This window comes from Mustela nivalis (assembly GCF_964662115.1).
Source record: "Mustela nivalis genome assembly, contig: HAP1_SCAFFOLD_598, whole genome shotgun sequence".
NCBI lineage: Eukaryota > Metazoa > Chordata > Mammalia > Carnivora > Mustelidae > Mustela > Mustela nivalis.
Genome location: NW_028136064.1, coordinates 61,959 through 83,493, shown reverse-complemented (window position 1 = coordinate 83,493; position 21,535 = coordinate 61,959). Strand labels below are relative to the sequence as shown.

General features: G+C 43.2%; 1 pseudogene across 1 annotated transcript; it reads right to left on the bottom strand.

Moving 5' to 3' along the window:
- Positions 1-15,601: 15,601 nt before the first annotated feature.
- LOC309857289 (small ribosomal subunit protein uS5 pseudogene) lies at positions 15,602-16,541 on the bottom strand (annotated as a pseudogene). The gene has a single exon. The product of its transcript is annotated as a small ribosomal subunit protein uS5 pseudogene (transcript).
- Positions 16,542-21,535: the final 4,994 nt, after the last annotated feature.

Sequence of the window (21,535 nt, the reverse complement as noted above, 5' to 3'; positions counted from 1 at the left end):
TCATTTTAATGGGAGAGATAGATAATAGGTAAGCCAACTTAAAAAAAAAAAAATCGTACTGCTTTTTCTTTAATAGAGATGCATATTTGAACTAAATAAGCACATTTTAAAAAGAGCAGTGATTGAGAAGAGGTTTTTTAACTGAGTGGTCCGAAAGGGCCTCCCTGAAAAAGTCTGTTTTGAACAGATTTCTGAATAATATCAGCTAGGAAGCTGCGTAAAAATCTCAGGGATGGGTGATTTTTCCAGTCGAAAAACTGTAAAGGCTCCAAAGTCACAATAGAGCTATAAGTTTCTCTAATAAAGTAACTTCTGACAAAGAATGAGAAGAAATAACTAACCCAGGTTTGAAAGAAAAGGGACAGACTTTCTATGGAATTCATATTTAATTAAAGCTCTAAAGGACAAAAATACAATAGAGCAAAATTCTGGTCACGCTGATATACCTAACGAAAGTTCATAAACAAGGTGTGGGTAGCAAAGAGTGTGTGGGAATGTTGGTAAGAACAGTGGGGAAGAGTCATCCCTGAACATGTTCTTAAATGAAGCAATTCTTGGGTTGTATTAAAGGGTAAATTGGAGTTTGCCTAAGTGATTAGAGAAGGATGCCTCAGCTTATGGAAGTTCAAAGCCATAAAGATGTGATAAACTACTGCAGATATTTTCATGTATATTTGTTGTTGCTTCTAGTAATGGTGATCTAAAAACTCCTACTTAAGACAACTAAAAATCCAGACAAAATAGCTTTTAAAGTTAAAAATATCAGAATGATTATAAAAATAAGTGAGGGATTACTGGGCCAAAATACGAAATACAATGAGAGCCTAGAGATATATGCCCTGAAGCCATTTTAGCTATGAGAGCATTTGAAACTGCTAAAACACACTGAGCTGTGTTGTTAATAGACTCTTGATACTAGAGAAACAAATCCAGCAGCAATCAAATTTGAGGACTTTGGTACAACCCAAATTTAACTTGAGATCCACAAAGCACAAGGAGAAGCAGAAATAAGACTATAGCCTACCTTGCCTTCTGTGTAAACTGAGAAAGCCAATCACTGAATTTGGAGTATGATTGTCTTGTAGAGTCTCAGATATAAGAGAAAATCCTACCAAGGAGGACCATACCGTTATTATAGCTCTTAATTATCCCTACTCAATAAGAGTTTCAAATATAATGTCTTGAACATAGCAAAATGTAACAAAGCACACAAAGAAAAACCATTAACAAGATTTGATAGACAAAATGGGATTAAGTATGATGTTAAAATGATCAATAAAGATTGTAAAATGGCTTGATTACTCTGCTCAAAGAAATGAAAGGGGAAGCAAATTGAACAAAAAACTGACACTAAAAATGATATTGAGAAAGGTTTTATAAATGAACCAAATGGATACTCTAGAACTTTAAAGATATGACAGCTAATTTAAGATACCACAGGGGTGCCTGGGTGGCTCACTTAATTAAACCTCCAATTCTTTTTCCTTTTTTTTTAACACCTTACTTTTATTTTATCTCTTTCAATTTGGCTCAGGTCATGATGTCATGGTTGTGAAATAGAGCCCAGAGTTGGGCTCTGTGCTGAGCCTGGAGCCTGCTTAAGATTCTTTTCCCTTCTTTTTCTATCCCTCCCTGCACTCTCACTTGCTCACTCTCTCTTGCTTGCAAATAAATAGATAGATAGATAGATAGATAGATAATAGACAAAGCAAAATAAAAGCAGATTATGAAAATAAATATAAAGATTTTGAAATGAAAACAAGTTCAAAATAAAATAGAGAAGACCTACACAGCTAAAAGTTCATTCAGAAAATCTACTATTAAAGAAGTCAGTATGACACAGTGTTAAGATATCAAAAGATTTGAGCATGTACTTTACAGAAAGGGTAATCCAAATGGCCACTCATATATAAAAACTGTTTATCTTTATTATGAATCTGGAATTAAATTAAATTAAATTAAAAATAAATTAAAACCTAAAATGACATACTATTACACACTTACCATATTGGGCAACAGTAAAATTGCCTTGCAAGAATGTGAAAGAATGAAAGTGCCCATAATAAAAACATTTGAGGTAAGTTGGACAATATTTAGAAAACTTAAAAATAAAAATAAAAATTTGGTCCATTCCTAGAAATACAACATGGAACTAAATGAATATTTTCACCAGGATATGCAAACAGATGATTATAGCTATTTCATTCATAACGGCAGATCAGTAGTGGTCTATTTGCACAATGTTACATTAAATAAGAGAGAATATTAACAAACTGGGAGGAGGGGCTAGGTTGTTATCAGAAACAGATCTTCTATGGTGCTGATTATGTTCTATTTCTCAAAATCTTTAAGTTAAAAAAGTTTTCAAATTTATATCTAGATAGATAGATGATAGATAGACAGATATCCCAGAAGCTGCAATGCTAGGCTAAGACCAGGCTTTAAAGGGCTTTTCTATACTCTACTAAATACTTGAAACCATTCATTATATCATAGCTCAGTGTTCAAATCTCCATTTGTTTCCTCAGGTTCCTAATATTTACCTTAAGGTGACCTGATTCAGACTTTGGATCACCTTTGTCTAAATATTTCTATTTTAACAAAGTCCTTTTTAACACTGAGAGACTAAAACTTAGAAAAATACTCTGATTGTTATCTCACTAGGGTGGAAAATATATAGTTACCCATTAACTAATGATATCCATGTCTACATTAGATCCGTGGCATTTTTAATTCTTGGGAGCTTTTGGTTAAATGAAATTTTTAAGCTTCCTTTAAAGGAAGCTTTAAGCCATCACCACATGAATAAAATTAAAGAACCAAATGAAAACAGGCCAAGTATTTACAGAGTAATAGAATGTGCAGTGGAAAGAGTACAATTCTGAAATCATAAAGCCTAAATTAGTGTGATGCATTTTTGCTACCCATGTAATCATAAACCAGTTATCTAAATGTGTTAGCCTCAGTTTTTTCACCCATGAAATGGTGATGATAATACTTATTATGCAGCGTTGTTGTGTGGATGTGATGAAGCATGGAGCATGAGAGTCTCATATTCCATGCTAAAATGATAGCTATTTTATACTTATAATAATTCTAGTAATAGTAATTAAATTGTTCAAAATGGTAATATTCATTTATATTGAGGCATTGTATTGACTATTATTAGACACATTTACCAACATAAATTTCATTTTACTTTACCCCCTCTGAGGATATATATTCCCTAATTCAATATGAATCTCCTTATGAATAATAATTATCATAATAAATATGCTGATTTTTCTTCTATTTGTTTTTAAGGAGGTATCCTTTACTGTTGAACATAAAGAAACTTAAGCAAGTCTGTCTTATTCAAACTTTGCATGCTGCTTTCTTATGAAACTAGATTATAGAGTTGTATGAAATAAATTCATGCAGTTAAGACATTGATGTTTGGAACACTGGGTGGTCAGTTTAGTATTTCAAAAGAAGATTTTAAATTTAAACCTTAAAACTGAGCTCTTTCAGCCTTTTTTATAGACCATCCTTCATGCTTCATAAGTACTCCTCCATTGTAAACTAAGTAATAGTTTTTGTCACAGTGTATATACCAAAAATGGATTTTATATTCTATTATTTCAGAGTTAGTTGCAGTTTCTACTGCCTTACTTCCTTTTTTGAAAAATAGATTAATTCTACAAAAAGTTTTTTCCAGCTTTATTGAAAAAAATCGACATATTTGTAAATTTAAGAAATGATTTCTTATAACATTGCAAACTTTTAACATTGTGTAAATTTTGTACAATTTGATAAATTGGTATACATCTTTATTGCAATATAATCTACACAAAAATGTTAATACATCTACTATCTCGTATAGTTGCCACTGATTTTTATGCATGTATCGTAAGGAATTTTAAGATCTACTCTCTTAGCAACTTTTATGTATATAGTATAGTAGAGATAAACTTCAGAGGTCTTGTGGGTTTTGTTCCAGACTGCCTCAATAAAGTGATTATCTCAATAAACTAAGTCAAATTATTATATTTTTTGGTTTCCCAGTGCATATAAAAAATTATGTTTCCCAGTGCATATAAAAAATAAAAACTATACTGCACTGTTCAAAAGCATTATGTTTTTAAAGAAAATCAATGTATATACCTTAAGTACACTAGTTCTGAGTTTTCAGTGGGTCATAATTACTGATCACAGATCACCATAACAAATACAATAATAATGAAAAAACTTGATATATTGCAAGAATTACCAACATGTGACAAAGAGACACAAAATGAACAAATGTTGTTAGAAAAATGGTGGCAGCAGACCTCTTTTATACAAGATTGCTATAAACTTTCAACTTGTAAGAATGTGATATATGCAAAGTTTATTAAAGGGAAGCACAATAAAAAAAAGTATGTATATCTTATTAACTATGATCATCATGCTGTACATTAGATCCCCAGAACTTTTTCATATTATAGTTGCAAGTTTGCACCCTTTGACCATCTTACTCCACCCCAGGTTCACCCCTTGTCAACTCAACTCTAAGTTTCCATTAGTTTTCCTTTTCCTCAGATTCTGTATGTAAGGGATATCATAATACATAAATTTAAAAAATATATAAAATCTTTGAAATATTTCACTTAGAATAATACCTTCAAGATCCATCCATGCTGTTGTAAATGGCAGTATTTCTTAATTTTTCATGGTTAAGTAGTATTCCGTAGTATATATTTACCATACTTATTTTACTCATTCATCCATTAATGGATACTGAAGTTATTTCCATCTCTTGCTTAGAGTTAATAATTTTATAATAAACATAAGAGTGCAGATATGTCTTTGAACAGTGACTTCGTTTTCTTTAGATAGATACCTAGAAGTGGGATTACTGAATCATATGGTAATTTTACTTTTAATAATATGAATAATCTCCATACTGTTTTCCATACAAATTTATATCCCTATTACAGTGCATAAGTTCCCCGTTTTCCCCAATATTTACCAAAATTGGTTAGTTTCAATTTTTTGGTAGTATATATTCTAATATCTTGCTGTGTTTTTCAGAGGTAAACAACAACAACAACAACATAAGGACTTTGCCCTGAGATTTTTACGTTGAGCACTTTTTAATGCTCCTGTTGGTCATTTATATAACTTTTTTGAAAAAAAAGTCTATTGAGATCCTTTTGCTATTTTTTTAATCATATATTTTTTTCTATTTGTATCTGTTGGTTATTAACCTCTTTTCAGATATAAGATTTGTAAGTATTTTCTTACATTCTGTGGATTGTGTTTTCATTCTCTCTCCCTTTTTTTGGCAATGCAGAAACGTTAGTTTGATGTAATACCATTTATTTATTTTTGCTTTTTTTGCTTGTGTTTTTGGTCTGGTATCCAAAAAACTATTGGCAAGACCAATGTCAAGGAGAATTTTTCCTATGTTTTCCTTTAGGAAATTTAGTTTCATGCATCACCTTTAAGTCTTTAATCTATTTCAAGTTCAGACTTATGAGTGATATAAGGTTCCCTTTTCATACTGTTTATGTGACTATTCAGTTTTAAATATCATTTATTGAACAGACTATCTTTCCCCATTACATATGTTGGCCCCTGTCAAATATTAGGTGACTGTATGAAAGGATTTATTTCTGGACTCTCAATTCTGTTCTACTTGTTTATTGGTCTGTTTTTATGCCAGTATACTTTATTGTTTTGAGCATGAGGGCTTTGTAGTATAGTTTCAAATCAAGAAGTGTAATCTCCCTTCTTCATTCTTTCTCAGAACTGCTTTGATTATTTGTTGTCTTTCATGGTCTCATATAAACTTTAGGATTCTTTACTTACTTCTGTAAAACAATAATATTGGATTTTTTTTAAGATTTTTAATTTATTTATTTGACAGAGAGAGATGACAAGCAGGCAGAGAGGCAGGCAGAGAGAGAAGAGGAAGCAGGCTTCCTGCTGAGCAGAGAGCCTGATGCGGGGCTCGATCCCAGGACCCTGGGATCATGACCAGAGCCGAAGGCAGCGGCTTAACCCACTGAGCCACCCAGGCGCCCCTAACATTGGATTTTTGATAGGAATTGGATTTACAGATGGTTTACGGTAGTATGGACATTTTAACAATGTTAATTCTTACCATTCATAAATATGAGCTATCTTTCCATTTCTGTCACCTTCAATTTCTTTATCAATGTCATAGTTTATGGAGTACAGATCTTTAATCTTCTTAGTTAAATCTATTCCTAAGTATTTTATTATTTTTGATGCTATTGTGAATTAGATTGTTTTCTTTATTTTTTCAGATAGTTCATCATTAGAATGTTAAAATGCTCCTGTCTTGTGCTTACTTTGGCAGCACATATACTAAAATTGGAATGATGCAGAGAAGATTAGCGTGATCACTGAACAAGGATGACATGACAAACTGGGAAGCAGTCCATAAAAAAAAAAAAAGAAACAAAACAAAATTCTTTTCTTTTATATATTGATCTTGTATTTGGTAATTTTACTAAATTTGTTTATTCAAATTTTTTGTGAATTTTTTAGGATTTTTTAACATGTAAGTTCATGTTATCCAAAAAAAGAAAATTTTACTTCTTCCTTTTTTTTTTTTTTTTTTGGAGTCTCTTGTTTCTTTGTGTTCCTTGTTTCTCTGGCTAGGACATCCACTACTGTGTCAAATGAGAGTAGTGAAAATGGACACACTTGTCTTTCTTCTGATCTTTAAGGGGAAAACTTTCAAAAGTTTTGATTGAATATGAGATTAGCTCTGGGCTTGCAATCTGTGTTTTTTCTTTAATGGGTTTTTTAAATTATTTTTAAAAATTTTTTATATAATGTGTTTTAATCCCTAGGGGTACAGGTCTGTGAATCACCAGGTTTACACATTTCACAGCACTCACCATCACTCACCATAGCATCTGCCCTCTCCAATGTCTATGGACACCTCCCCCCAGCAACCCTCAGTCTGTTTTGTGAGATTCAGTCTTTTATGGTTTGTCTCCCTCCTAATACCATCTTTTTTTATTTTTCTTTTCGTACGCCCGAAACTGCCTATGTTGCATCTCCACTTCATCATATCAGGGAGATCATATGATAGTTGTCTTTCTCAGATTGATTTATTTCGCCAAGCATAATACCCTCTAGTTCCATCCACGTCATCACAAATAGCAGGATTTCATTTCTTTTGATGGCTGCATAGTATTCCATTGAACATATATACCACATCTTATTTATTGATTCATCTGTTGAAGGACATTTAGTTTCTTTCCATAGTTTAACTATTGTGGACATTGCTGCTATAAACATTTGGGTGCATGTGCCCCTTCAGAATGCCACGTTTGTATCTGTAGGGTATATACCCAGTACTACAAGCACTGGGTCATAGGGTAGTTCTATTTTCAGCTTTTTGAGGCACGTCCACGCTGTTTTCCAGAGTGGTTGCACCAGCTTGCATTCCCACATACAGTGTAGGAGGGTTGCCCTTTCTCCACATCCTCGCCAGCATCTGTCATTGACGGACTTGTTCATTTTAGCCATTCTGAACGGTGTGAGGTGGTATCTCATTCTGGTTTTGATTTGTATTTCCCTGATGCCGAGTGGTGTGGAGCATTTTTTCATGTGTCTGTTGGCCATTTGGATGTATTCTTTGCAGAAATGTCTGTTCATGTCCTCTGCCCATTTCTTCATTGGATTATTTGTTTTTAGGGTGTTGAGTTTGATAAGCTCTTTATAGATTTTGGATACTGGCCCTTTATCTGGTATGTCATTTGCAAATATCTTCTCCCAGATAACTTCTGACAGTGATCTTTTGGCTTTGTTAACTGTTTCCTTTGCAGTGCAAAAGCTTTTGGATCTGATGAAATCCCAATAGTTCATTCTTGCCCTTGCTTCCCTTGCCTTTCGCGATGTTCCTAGGAAGAAGTTGCTGCTGCTGAGGTCAAAGAAGTTGCTACCTGTTCTCTCCTCAAGGACTATGATGGATTCCTTTCTCACATTATGCTTCTTCATCCATTTCCAGTCGATTATAATGTATGGTGTTAGGATGGTCCAATTTCATTTTCTGCATGTGGCTGTTCAATTTTCCAGACCCCAAGGCCAATGGCTCCTTCTCTTCCCCAGGGACAGTGTGCTGTGCCTTCCCCACACTTGCTCCTGGGGAGCGCAGTGACAGACGTGTGCAACCATGCATCTCTCTCATGCAGAGGGGATGCCCAGGCAAAGAGGATTTCGCTCCATGCGGGTTTATTACACCGTGCTGTGGAGACTGGCTCCGGCAAGCAGCAGGCAGCATCCCACAGACCCGACTCTGATTTCCCAAAGGATGCTGTGCTTTCCCAGAGGGGATGCCCGGGCAAAGAGGCTTTCGCTCTATGCGGGTTTCTCCAAAAGTGCGTGGCCTAGCATGCTGCGAATACTAGGCTAAGGCAAGCAACAAAAGCAGCCCACAGAACCGACTCTGATTTCCCAGCGACGGCCATGCTTTCGCAGAGGTTTTCAGCTTGGCGCGAACCGCACTTCGCTGCTGCTTCCTCAGCAAGGCTGTGGTCGTTCGCTCTGTCGCGGCAGGAAAGAAGAGCCGCGGGAGAGCTGGTGCCTCTTGGTCCTTGCTTTCCCGGGCTCCATGTTCGCGCCCGGGGTTCACCTTGCTAAGCCGAACTAAGCAGACACAGTCACAACCCTGCAGCAGCGTGCGTGGCCTAGCATGGCACTCTATGCCTATTACCATCTCCTGGCGTAGGTAAGGCTTTGCCTTTTGCTCCGGCGCTCGGGCAGACTCGGGGTCTAGGCCAGTGCCTTCACCATAGGAGAGAGGAGGCGACAGGATTCCTGCACCGGGCCCGAGCACTGGGATGGGGAACAGTGGGGACTGTCTCCACTCTTTCCCCGGCACACCCCCTGCCACCCACAATGCTGCCATATCTTGGTGGAAGACGGCATCTGACTGCACGTTTCTCCATGGGGTTGTTTCGGCGAGTTCCGGGTATGGCAACTGGTGGCAAGCCCAAGTCTGCCCTTGGGACAGGTGGCCAAGGAGATGCTTTCCCCTTGGGACCAGAGGCACAGGACAGGCCTGCCTTCTGCCCAGACTCCTTCCTCAGAGTGGAGCACGCACCCATGCCCTTGTCGTCCCCTCATGTCTCCTTAGCAGCCAGGCTTCAATCTCTCCGCACAGGGAGCAGAGGACACTTGTCTTCTCATGGCCTGCTGTTCGTGCCTCGGCAGGCTATTCTGACTCCCGAGCGTTTCCAGACCCCACGGCCAAGGGATCCTTCTCTTCCCCGGGGGCGGCGTGCTGTGCCTTCCCCAAAATTGCTCCTGGGGAGCGCGGTGACAGACGTGTGCAACCATGCTTCTATCTCAGGCAGAGGGGATGCTAGGGCAAAGAGGATTTCGCTCCATGCGGGTGTCTTCCACCATGTTGCCAAGACTCGCTCAGGCAAGCAGCAGCAGCATCCCCAAACCCAACTCTGATTTCCCAACGAATGCTGTGCTTTCCTAAGGGAGAGGCCCAGGCAAAGAGGCTTTCGCTGTATGCGGGTTTCTCCCACCCCGAGACTGGGCTAAGGGAAGCAGCAGCAGCCCGGACAACATTTCTCAGCGAATGCTGTGCTTTCGCAGAGGATTTGGTTTGGAGCGAACAGCACTTCGCCGCTGCTTCCTCAGTAAAGCTTCAGTCGCGTCAGGGAAGAAGAGCTGCGGGAGAGCTGGTGCCTCTTGGGCCTTGCTTTCCCTGGCTCCATGTTCGCGTCCTGGGTTCACCCTGCCAGGCCGAACTAAGCAGACACAGTCGCAACCGTGCAGTAGCGCGCTTAGCCTAGGATGGCACTCTATGCACACTACCATCTCCCGGTGTAGGCATCGCTTGGTCTTTTACTCTGGCGCTCAGGCCGACTCGCGGACTAGGCCTGTGCTTTCCCCACAGGAAAGGAGAGGTGACAGGATCCCTGCACACCGCCCCTGCACTGAATAGGGAGCTTTTGGGGACTGTCACCACTCCTTCCCCTTAAAACCCGGGCCTCCTCCAAGCTTCTACATCCCGGAGGAAGACGGCATCTGATGGCCAGGTCTTTCTGGGAGTTGTTTCTCGAGTTTAGGGTAGGCGCCTGGTGGCAAGCCCATGGCTCCACCACGGTCAGGTGGCCAAGGAGCTGCTGTCTCCTTGGGCCCAAAGGCTCAGGACAGGCATGCTTTCTGCCCAGACTCCTTCCTCAGAGTGGAGCCCTTCCCCTGCCCTAATCTTCACCTCGTGTCTCCTTAGCAGCCCGGCTTCCTTCGCTCTGCAGTGACAGATGTGTCCCTTTCCTTAAGGCTCTTTCCACAGGGACCACCGCGCTTCTCTCTCAGGCAGCGCGGAAGCCCAGGCAAAGAGGATTTCGCTCCATGCGGGTTTATTCCACCGTGCAGTGGAGACTAGCTCCGGCAAGCAGCAGGCACCATCCCACAGACCCGACTCTGATTTCCCAGAGAATGCTGTGCTTTCCCAGAGGGGATGCCCCGGCTAAGAAGCTTTCGCTCTATGCGGGTTTCTCCCATCGTGCTGCGAATACTAGGCTAAGGCAAGCAACAAAAGCAGCCCACAGAACCGACTCTGATATCACAGCGACTGCTATGCTTTCGCAGAGGTTTTCAGCTTGGCGCAAACCGCACTTCGCTGCTGCTTCCTCAGCAAGGCTTTGATCGTTCGCTCTGTCGCGGCAGGAAAGAAGAGCCGCGGGAGAGCTGGTGTCTTTTGGGCCTTGTTTTCCCGGGCTCCAAGTTCGCGCCCGGGGTTCACCTTGCTAAGCCGAACTAAGCAGACACAGTCACAACCCTGCAGCAGCGTGCGTGGCCTACCATGACACTCTATGCCTATTACCATCTCCTGGCGTAAGTAAGGCTTTGCATTTTGCTCTGGCGCTCGGCAGACTCGGGGTCTAGGCCAATGCATTCACCAGAAGGGAGAAGAGGCGACAGGAAATCTGAGTTGGGTTTGGGGAGGCTGCTACTGCTTGCCTAAGCAAGTCTCCGCAGCATGTTGGAAGATACCCGCATGGAGCGAAATCCTCTTTGTCCTAGCATCCTTTCTGCCTGAGGGAGAAGCATGGATGCACACGTCTGTCACCGCGCTCCCCAGGAGCAATTTTGGGGAAGGCACAGCACGCCGCCCCCGGGGAAGAGAAGGATCCCTTGGCCGTGGGGTCTGGAAATGCTCAGGAGTCAGAATAGCCAGCCGAGGCACGAACAGCAGGCCATGAGAAGACAAGTGTCCTCTGCTCCCTGTGCGGAGAGATTGAAGCCTGGCTGCTAAGGAGACATGAGGGGACGACAAGGGCATGGGTTCATGCTCCACTCTGAGGAAGGAGTCTGGGCAGAAGGCAGGCCTGTCCTGTGCATCTGGTCCCAAGGGGAAAGCATCTCCTTGGCCACCTGTCCCAAGGGCAGACTTGGGCTTGCCACCAGGTGCCATACCCGGAACTCGCAGAAACAACCCCATGGAGAAACGTGCAGTCAGATGCCCTCTTCCACCAAGATGTGGTAGCATTGTGGGTGGCCGGGGGTGTGCCGGGGAAAGAGTGGAGACCGTCCCCACCGTTCCCCATCCCAGTGCTCCGGCCCTGTGCAGGGATCCTGTCGCCTCTTCTCTCCTGTGGTGAAGGCACTGGCCTTGACCCCGAGTCTGCCCGAGCGTCGGAGCAAAAGGCAAAGCCTTACCTAAGCCAGGAGATGGTAATAGGCATAGAGTGTCATGCTAGGCCACGCACGCTGCTGCAGGGTTGTGATTGTGTCTGCTTAGATCGGCTTAGCAAAATGAACCCTGGGCGCGAACTTGGAGCCCGGGAAAACAAGGCCCAAGAGGCACCAGCTCTCCAGCGGCTCTTCTTTCCTGCCGCGACAGAGCGAACGACCAAAGCCTTGCTGAGGAAGCAGCAGCGAAGTGCGGTTTGCGCCAAGCTGAAAACCTCTGCCAAAGCATAGCAGTCGCTGGGAAATCAGAGTCGGTTCTGTGGGCTGCTTTTGTTGCTTGCCTTAGCCTAGTATTCGCAGCACGATGGGAAAAACCCGCCTAGAGCGAAAGCTTCTTAGCCGGGGCATCCCCTCTGGGAAAGCACAGCATTCTCTGGGAAATCAGAGTCGGGTCTGTGGGATGGTGCCTGCTGCTTGCCGGAGCTAGTCTCCACTGCAAGGTGGAATAAACCCGCATGGAGCGAAATCCTCTTTGCCTGGGCTTCCGCTCTGCCTGAGAGAGAAGCGCGGTGGTGCCTGAGGAAAGAGCCTTAAGGAAAGGGACACATCTGTCACTGCAGAGCGAAGGTAGCCGGGCTGCTAAGGAGACACGAGGGGAAGATTAGGGCAGGGGAAAAGGCTCCACTCTGAGGATGGAGTCTGGGCAGAAAGCATGCCTGTCCTGAGCCTTTGGGCCCAAGGAGACAGCAGCTCCTCGGCCACCTGACCGTGGTGGAGCCATGGGCTTGCCACCAGGCGCCTACCCTAAACTCGAGAAACAACTCCCAGAAAGACCTGGCCATCAGATGCCGTCTTCCTCCGGGATGTAGAAGCTTGGGGGAGGCCCGGGTTTTAAGGGGAAGGAGTGGTGACAGTCCCGCAAAGCTCCCTATTCAGTGCACGGGCGGTGTGCAGGGATCCTGTCACCTCTCCTTTCCTGTGGGGAAAGCACAGGCCTAGTCCGCGAGTCGGCCTGAGCGCCAGAGTAAAAGGCCAAGCGATGCCTACACCGGGAGATGGTAGTGTGCATGGTGTGCCATCCTAGGCTAAGCGCGCTACTGCACGGTTGTGACTCTGTCTGCGTAGTTCCGCCTGGCAGGGTGAACCCAGGACGCGAACATGGAGCCAGGGAAAGCAAGGCCCAAGAGGCACCAGCTCTCCCGCAGCTCTTCTTCCCTGACGCGACAGAAGCCTTGCTGAGGAAGCAGTGGCGAAGGGCTGTTTGCTCCAAACCAAAGCCTCTGCGAAAGGACAGCATTCCCCGAGAAATGTTTTGGGGGCTGCTGCTGCGTGCCTGAGCCCAGTCTCGCGGTGGGAGAAACCCGCATACAGCGAAAGCCCCTTTGCCTGGGCATCTCCCCTTGGAAAGCACAGCATTCGTTGGGAAATCAGAGTTGGCTTTGGGGATGCTGCTGCTCCTTGCCTAAGCGAGTCTCCGCAGCATGTTGGAAGATACTTTCATGGAGCGAAATCCTCTTTGCCCTAGCATCCTTTCTGCCTGAGAGAGAAGCATGGTTGCTCACGTCTGTCACCGCGCTCCCCAGGAGCAATTTTGGGGAAGGCACAGCACGCCGCCCCCGGGGAAGAGAAGGATCCCTTGGCCTTGTGGTCTGGAAATGCTCGGGAAGCAGAATAGCCTGCCGAGGCACGAACAGCAGGCCATGAGATGACAAGTGTCCTCTCCTCCCTGTGCGGAGAGATTGAAGCCTGGCTGCTAAGGAGACATGAGGGGAAGACAAGGGCATGGGTGCGTGCTCCACTCTGAGGAAGGAGTCTGGGCAGAAGGCAGGCCTGTCCTGTGCCTCTTGTCCCAAGGGGAAAGCATCTCTTTGGCCACCTGTCCCAAGGGCAGACTTGAGCTTGCCACCAGGTGCCATACCCGGAACTCGCAGAAACAACCCCATGGAGAAACGTGCAGTCAGATGCCGTCTTCCACCAAGATATGGTAGCATTGTGGGTGGCCGGGGGTGTGTCGGGGAAAGAGTGGAGACAGTCCCCACCGTTCCCCATCCCAGTGCTCGGGCCCTGTGCAGGGATCCTGTCGCCTCTTCTCTCCTGTGGTGAAGGCACTGGCCTTGACCCCGAGTCTGCCCGAGCGCCAGAGCAAAAGGCAAAGCCTTAACTAAGCCAGGAGATGGTAATAGGCATAGAGTGTCATGCTAGGCCACGCACGCTGCTGCAGGGTTGTGACTGTGTCTGCTTAGATTGGCTTAGCAAGGTGAACCCTGGGCGCGAACTTGGAGCCCGGGAAAACAAGGCCCAAGAGGCACCAGCTCTCCCGCAGCTCCTCTTTCCTGCCGCGACAGATCTAACGACCAAAGCCTTGCTGAGGAAGCAGCAGCGAAGTGCGGTTTGCGCCAAGCTGAAAAGCTCTGCGAAAGCATAGCAGTCGCTGGGAAATCAGAGCCGGTTCTGTGGGCTGCTTTTGTTGCTTGCCTTAGCCTAGTATTCGCAGCACGATGGGAGAAACCCGCCTAGAGCGAAAGCTTCTTAGCCGGGGCATCCCCTCTGGGAAAGCACAGCATTCTCTGGGAAATCAGAGTCGGGTCTGTGGGATGGTGCCTGCTGCTTGCCGGAGCTAGTCTCCACTGCACGGTGGAATAAACCCGTATGGAGCGAAATCCTCTTTGCCTGGGCTTCCGCTCTGCCTGAGAGAGAAGCGCGGTGGTGCCTGTGGAAAGAGCCTTAAGGAAAGGGACACATCTGTCACTGCAGAGCGAAGGAAGCCGGGCTGCTAAGGAGACACGAGGGGAAGATTAGGGCAGGGGAAAGGGCTCCACTCTGAGGAAGAAGTCTGGGCAGAAAGCATGCCTGTCCTGAGCCTTTGGGCCCAAGGAGACAGCAACTCCTTGGCCACCTGACCGTGGTGGAGCCATGGGCTTGCCACCAGGCGCCTACCCTAAACTCGAGAAACAACTCCCAGAAAGACCTGGCCATCAGATGCCGTCTTCCTCCGGGATGTAGGAGCTTGGAGGAGGCCCGGGTTTTAAGGGGAAGGAGTGGTGACAGTCCCCCAAAGCTCCCTATTCAGTGCACGGGCGGTGTGCAGGGATCCTGTCACCTCTCCTTTCCTGTGGGGAAAGCACAGGCCTAGTCCGTGAGTCGGCCTGAGCGCCAGAGTAAAAGGCCAAGCGATGCCTACACCGGGAGATGGTAGTGTGCATGGAGTGCCATCCTAGGCTAAGCGCGCTACTGCACGGTTGTGACTCTGTCTGCGTAGTTCGGCCTGGCAGGGTGAACCCAGGACGCGAACATGGAGCCAGGGAAAGCAAGGCCCAAGAGGCACCAGCTCTCCCGCAGCTCTTCTTCCCTGACGCGACAGAAGCCTTGCTGAGGAAGCAGTGGCGAAGGGCTGTTTGCTCCAAACCAAAGCCTCTGCGAAAGGACAGCATTCCCCGAGAAATGTTTTGGGGGCTGCTGCTGCGTGCCTGAGCCCAGTCTCGCGGTGGGAGAAACCCGCATACAGCCAAAGCCCCTTTGCCTGGGCATCTCCCCTTGGAAAGCACAGCATTCGTTGGGAAATCAGAGTTGGCTTTGGGGATGCTGCTGCTGCTTGCCTAAGCGAGTCTCCGCAGCATGTTGGAAGATACCCGCATGGAGCGAAATCCTCTTTGCCCTAGCATCCTTTCTGCCTGAGAGAGAAGCATGGTTGCACACGTCTGTCACTGCGCTCCCCAGGAGCAATTTTGGGGAAGGCACAGCACGCCTTTATCACTTCCCTGTGCACATGGTGGTCAAATTGCTGGTGAAAACCAGCCAGATCTATTACAAGCTTTCTCATGGCTTCCCAAGGTAACCCAAGTGAGCCTTTATTGATACTGGGAAGGGATAAAGCAGGGAAGGGATAAACAGTGCTATAAGATTTGGCTAGACAAAAGTAATGACTCTCATTACAAAGTGAGTATTTTTTTTTCAAGCTTTAGTTCAGTTTATTTTTCTTGTATAAAACTATGTAGTAGCCACAGCTGGAGCCTGGGTCCTCTGAACAGAGACTCTGGTGTGGGTCTTCACAAGATGGTCCGTGAACTCCTGATAGGGAGACTTGGTGAACACAGTCTCCTTCCAGAGATCAGGGGTGAGATAGCTGTAGGTCTTGGAGATGGCATCGAAAGTAGCCTTGGCAAAGTTCCCTAGGGTGGCAGTGCAGCCCCTGGCCGAGGTGTAGCAGTCGTCAATACCAGCCATCATCAGCAGTTTCTTGGGCACAGGGGCCGAGACAATGCCAGTGCCTCTGGGGGCGGGGATGAGACGCACCAGCACAGAGCCACAGCGGCCAGTCACCTTGCACGGGACAGTGTGGGGCTTGCCGATCTTGTTTCCCCAGTAGCCTCGCCACACAGGGACAATGGAAAGCTTCGCCAGAATGATGGCTCCGCGGATGGCAGTGGCTACCTCCTTGGAACACTTGACACCCAAACCGACGTGTCCATTGTAATCTCCGATGGCGACAAATGCCTTGAACCTGGTCCGCTGGCCCGTGCGCGTCTGCTTCTGCACAGGCATGATCTTCAAAACCTCGTCCTTGAGGGAGGCTCCCAGGAAGAAGTCGATGATCTCAGACTCCTTGATGGGCAGGGAGAAGAGATAGATCTCCTCCAGGGACTTGATCTTCATGTCTTTGACCAGGCGGCCCAGCTTGGTGACGGGGATCCACTCCTTGTCCGCGGCCTTGCCCCCGCGAGCTCCGCGGCCTCGGCCCCCGCCCCGACCACGGCCCCGGCCCCGGCCCTGGCCCTGGATGCCGCTGCCGAAGCCACCGCGGAAACCGCCGCGGCCTCCCATTCCAGGGCCCCCGGGCCCTCCGGGCCCTCCCGCAGCACCGGCGTCATCCGCCATTTGGTGTTCTCTCGGAGAGGAAACAAAGTGAGTATTTTAAAGCAAAAGAGCCTGTTGGGAATATTGTTTTATAAAATAGTGGTTTTTTTATTAACTTTTTAAAATTCAATTAGGTAACATATAGTGTACCAATAGTTTCAAATGTAGATTTCAGTTATTCATCCATAGCATATAATAGCTAATGCTCAGTACTTACTGTTATAGCTTCTTGAAAGCAGAATTTTAACCCACTGAGCCACCCAGGCGCCCTTGAAAGCAGAATTTTAGATCACATTTTCTGATTACTTCCATGTCGTACAACACTTTCCTGCTAGCAACCTTCAAAACATACTGTTTGTTAGAGGAATTTCTTTAATAATAAATAAATAGGAATTCATTTAAATTTATAAATATATAAAATAAATAGGAATTTATTTAAATTTATTTAAATATTACACACTGTTTCATTGTTCATAAATAAGGTGATGATATTATAGCCATTAGTTGGTAGCACTGATATATCACTATCTTTTTACTTCTCAGTGCATTCTCTTTACACAAATAGATATATATTTTAAAAAATGTGAATCTGTGGCAAACTTGTAAAAAACCCTATACAGTAAAGTTTATCATTTTAAGTAATCTCAATTATCTTCCTCAATTGTGATAGTATATCCTTCTATCTAGGCCAGATATTGTATGAGGGATTTGAAGAGACATACTTTTCTAAATTTCACTTTTCTCATCTGCAAAATGCTTATCATGATCCTACAAAAAAATACACTTATAATTTTTTGATGAAAATTTATTTATTTATTTTAAGATTTTATTTCTTTATCAGAGAGAGTGGGCGAGAGAGCAAGCACAGGCAGACAGAATGGCAGGCAGAGGCAGAGGGAGAAGCAGGCTCCGGCCGAGCAAGGAGCCAGATGCGGGACTCGATCCCAGGATGCTGGGATCATGACCTGAGCCAAAGGCAGCTGCTTAACCAACTGAGCCACCCAGGCGTCCCTTTTGATGAAAATTTAATCTGTATAAACAATATATTTGTTGTAATGCGTGGTTCATGGAAAACATCTTTTTTAATTATAAGCAGTATTAGAAATTAAGTAAATGTGTCTATAATATTTAAAATTTTAACACATAATTCCACTGCTTTGCCTTATTTTCTCAAATCCCTTTACCACTTTCACTGACAGAGTCAAATGTACTTTTTCTACTAGTAGCCAGCTCTTTGTCTTTTGTCAGAAAGATGCCCTTGTGAATTATTTATAATAGAGATATTAGCAATAATAATAATAATAATAATAATAAGTAGCAATGAAAATGTTAAAAAAAAAGTTTTCTTAACTAATTAGGGTTCTTAGACATCAATTAGAGGAACCACCTCGGGCAAGCAAATTAATCTGCAAGACATTCCCAGAATTAACAAGTCAGTCAGATACAGGGTTGTCTGTAGACTGAAAAGAACTAGGTTTGGAAAATAGGTAAGGACAGTGAAAAAAGTGATCAAATTTTTGGGCAAAATAAACTCTTAGGTGTCCTTTCAATGGAGTCCTGTTCATTATGTAGCAGAAACTCTGGAGATTATCTCAATCCATTGGAGTCACCCCGTTTATTAGCTTGCTATTGACAAAGTTATTTACAAACTGTAGAGCAAGAGGTTATAATGGAGAAAACTGATGGTAATGCACAGGATTCTTGTTAACAATAATGCAAGTTAGTGATTTTTCATTAGAAAACATAAATTCTATAACCCAAATTATGGGCCCAGAGCACTTCTGCTGCACAACTCTGCTTATATCCCAAATAACCATGTGAACTAGTTTTAATATCTGCTTCTCTTATTAATTTTTGAATAAGAATTCTTGACACAAGTATTTTATAATTGTGTGATAATCATGAATTTAATTTTTGGAGAACAAAACACACTTTAGCATAACTAGGTTCGTTCACAGAACCAGCCTTGATAACACACTTCTATATGTTAGAAATGATGTAATAAATGTAGAATATTGGGCACTTGTTTGGTATTCTTTGCCATGTTTTGCACTATCTAAAAAGAGATCAGTGAACTTGGACTGGAGTTAGTAGACATGGAAGAAAATAAAATATTACAGAGAAGAATACTCTGTGGTCCACAACCTAAACGGCCTGGGATTCCCATCATTTGGATCCCTGTAGCTTTACAAAAGTCAATTAAATTTTTGTATCTCCGATTAAAGTTGATTCCCCAGTACTTTTTCAAACATCTCTTGTAAAGTATTGTTTCCCAGAAAAAAAGGGATTTTGCACATGTATCTGCCTTTGTCTCTGGTCATGATCTCAGTCAGGATCCTGGGATCGAGCCCCATATCGGGCTTCCTGCTCATTAGGGAGTATACTTCTCAGTCTCTCTCTGCAGCTACATCCCCCTGCCCCACTCATGCTCTCTCTCTCTCAAATAAATAAATACAATCTTTAATTTTTTAATTAAAAATAAGATAAATAAATTAAAATAAAAAGTCTGGTCTTACTGCCCCATTTAGCTCCTTTTGTTTTTTTGAGTTGTATTTAAAGCAGCATGAGAGAACATGAGGCTCTCAAACTTAAAAAAAAAAAAAGGAAAAAATTGAGTTTTGTTAGGATTTAAGATCTTGTCTGCTAGACAAAAACGTTGGCTTTGTTAACATGTGAAAATAATCAAAAGGGAATGAGATAGAATTCTAATAATTTTTGTAGAAATTAAAAATTTCCTCCAACCCAATTACATACAGACCCATTAAGTAAATTCATTCCAATGTCCCAAACCAACCTTTTCTAATAGTAATGCATCTGTGTAAACAGGGTCAACCCAAGGAATAAATAAATATTATTATTTTTTTCCTGTCTCTTCCACAGTCTCATCTGGGTATATTGGTAGCATGCCAATTATCTATCTTATAAGACATGATATCATAAGGAAGGGTATTCTGTCCATTTGGAACAACTGAAAATCATTGTAATTTTATCTTGGTGCAGTAACTTGAGATGGCACAGTGTGGTTTATGAATATATTTTATTTTTTTTTTTACTGGGAAGAAGAGATTATAGAGATATTGGTTATCCAAGAGAGACTGACAGGTGTTGATAGTTGCCAGGTCAATATCCATCTACTTTTTCCTTTAGTATCAGAAAGCACTGAGGGATTGACAACAAGGAAACTTAAAACAACATCAAATATTTTATTGTCTCTTTTCTAGTTACATTGTAACCATATGACAAAGTATCAGTCGTACAAGATATCATTCTCTTTTACCTCTATCTTTCTGCCAGAAATGTGGGCTTAATAGTGAGAACTCCAACGGCAATTTTTGCAACTGTGAATAAAAAGCCATGAAAACCTCTAAGATAGTTCACTTGACTTTCTTAAGACTCTGAACCAACACCAGAAAACACTCTCTGTAGTCTTCTTGTTAAATGAAAAATATGGTTAAACCACTTTTGACAGTCTACTACCTACAGCAAACTGTAAATCTTAATTGAAATATGTCCTCTCAGCTGTGCTTAAGCAACTGAGTCCTGAGCTTTTTAGGTTTTCAGTCTGAAAGAGTACACCTCGGGTGCTCTGAAAGGGAAGAGAAAGGACACCCTGTTCTCCATATAACTTAAAGAAGAGAAATCTGTGCATTTAAGTGGGCCATATAAAATTTATCAAGCAATTATCTCCTAACTCCTTCCTATCCAAATTAACTGATATGCTCTCCCTACTCCTTTATTCCACGTTACTGCCTTTTCACAACATGTCTTCTGTTATTTCCTTCTTGCAAGCTAGTTTTGATTTCTGCATCTAAAAAAATCAACAATCATTGTGTATTTCAATTCCCATTTTCCTCAAATGCATTGATTCTTCTTATCTATTACTCTTTTCTCATACTCAGTGTCTTTGTCTTTATGGGGTTTGTACTTTGCTTTTCCCCATCCTTTACTGCCATTATATAATTAATCTAATAACTTCTTAGAGAAAGTTAAAAAATCCCGCATAGCCACACATGAACACAAAGTCACTGATTTTTAGCAAACCTATAAGATAGTCAGACATCCATTCAGTTTCTTTTTTTTTTATTTTATTTATTTATTTGACAGAGAGAGATGACAAGCAGGCAGAGAGGCAGGCAGAGAGAGAGGAGGAAGCAGTCTCCCTGCTGTGCAGAGAGCCTGATTTGGGGCTCGGTCCCAGGACCCTGGGATCATGACCTGAGCCGAAGGCAGCGGCTTAACCCACTGAGCCACCCAGGCGTCCCTCCATTCAATTTCTTAACTGAGTCCCAAATGCATCCTGACTTCTAACCTAAACCTAAGCTCTACTTCTTACACGTTGTTATATGACCAAATTCTTTCAGTTCAGTATTTTGTAACATTTAAATATTAATCAGTTGATGCTTTGTTTGTGTATTTCTATGAAAATAATTTGAATACTGTATATTTATTGTTATATTTATAGGTTTATAATCAAAGTTTCATCAGTTGTAGTTTTTGGAAATTTCAGATATAATGATTAACCTAAAATGATACTGCCTCAAATCCCTCTGATATCAAGGCCCAACACCTGATTATAGCCAAACCTGTGGTGGATAGTTCCATGGGAAATTGCAGTTACTTAACACTGATAGCATCTCATGTTCTCTCTCTCATTTTAGAATGTCTCCAACACAACCTGAAAGTGTAGGAGAGTTAATGTCCTCTGAGGACAGCTCTCAGTGAAGTGGAAATAAGAACCATAGGTAAAATTGTCAGTTTTCAGGTCTTCATGAGGACAACTTAAAGAAGTTTCTCAGGACCTTTCAGTAAAAGCAAGCCTTCATTTTCTATCCACAACAATTATATCAACAATGTACCTCTTTGACAAAGTTGCTTCTTCACTGTATCACTTTCCCATTCTTTTCTACCTTGGATAATCTCCCAGATAAACTAACAGTACTCAAATCCTTTGTCCTACTCTTTGCTCTCAGGATAAATGGAGCCAAAAGACTTAGATTAATATCAAGTTCTGAATGGGATCTTA